Raw genomic sequence first — 1,606 nt, forward strand, 5'->3', positions numbered from 1 at the left:
ACCTATTTCCTCTTCCCATTTCCCCAAATAGGGTGGGTATTTAGGTTCTGTTTCTTCTACCAATATTTTATATATTTTAGATATACTCTGGCCCAAGCACCCCGGGGAAGAGAGTAGCCTCTCCATAGGCCTTATATTACCTCTTCCCTGTAGTGGCTGGGGGAGTGTCTGTGAAAAGTGCAGTATCTGTGCATATCTCCATCTATCTAGTGGTCTACTTCCCCATTTTTGTGCTAATCAGGGCTTTTTTTCTCAAACAATAGGTGCTGGAACTCAACCACGACCCCCCAAAACCCCTCCCCCTACACACACCCTCCAAATCACATCAAATAGTGGGTGTGGTCATATTTCACAAACAGTAGAGGGGTTTTAAAGGGGCATTAAATATCAGGATTGCATTACATACAGAGTGCAGAGTTCATGGGGGTTACACACAGAGTGCAGAGCTGTCACTTGTAAACACAGAAACCAGACTTCTGTGTTTACAAGTGATTATGGTGAGCAGGCACCAAAGGGTCTGAGCCAGAGGTGGTGGAACTGAGTTCCACCAAGTTCCCCCTGAAAAAAAGCCCTGGTGCTAATTCAGAGAAAGTGCATAATCTATTTCCCCTCATTACATCTTGTAAAGTTATGTCATCCTTCTTTGCCCATCTAATGAAATACATGTGCTCATCTTTCCCAGGTTTAAAATAATTTGTGTCTAGTAAAGAAATTAAAGGGGAGTTATATTGCCAGTGATATAATCTACTCAAACCATCCCATATCCTAAAAGTGTTTTTTTGTTAGTGTATTTGTGCTATTTGATAATTTGCGATATTGATGTGGGATCCATACCCTTTTCCCTAAGTCTACTTTGCTTTGGGCTTTTTCAATATTCACCCACCCTTTCCCGTCTTTATCATGTATCCAACCTGTTATCCGTGAGATAATAATTGCCTGATAATATTTTTTAAAATCCGGTGCTGATAATCCCCCTAATTGTTTCCCCTTTACAAGTGTTGCATATGAGATTCTAGGGTGTTTGTGCCTCCATATATATTTTATTACTAGAGTTCTTAATTTCGCGAAGAAATCTTGTGGGACTCTTATTAGGATCATTTGGAATATGTATGTTAATTTTGGCAGGATGAACATTTTTAAAGCATTGATCCTCCCTAACCATGAGAGGGGTTTGTGTCTCAGATAGTTTAGTTGGTCTTTGACCTTGTTCAGTATAGGGATATAGTTAGCCGCATAGAGAGTTGACAATGATGCTGTAAGTTTTATGCCTAAATATCCAAGCTCTTCTCTACACCAAATGAAGGGAAATGTAGGTTGAATTGCCTGCTGTTCTTCTTTTGATGTAGTTATGTTTAGAATCTCTGACTTTGATGTATTTATTTTAAAATTTGTCATCTTCCCGTATCTACTCAGTTCCTTTATTACGATTGGTATTGTTGTCCTGGGGTTTGTGATATAAAATAGTATATCATCTGCGTATGCGGCTACCTTCCTTATCACCTTCTCTTACTCTTCTTATGTTGGTATTTTCCCGGATCGCGGCTAGCAGGGGTTCCAATGCCAATACAAATAGCATTGGTGAAAGGGGGCAGCCCTGTCTTGTACC

This window comes from Aquarana catesbeiana, linkage group LG10, assembly GCF_042186555.1.
Source record: "Aquarana catesbeiana isolate 2022-GZ linkage group LG10, ASM4218655v1, whole genome shotgun sequence".
Classification (NCBI taxonomy): domain Eukaryota; kingdom Metazoa; phylum Chordata; class Amphibia; order Anura; family Ranidae; genus Aquarana; species Aquarana catesbeiana.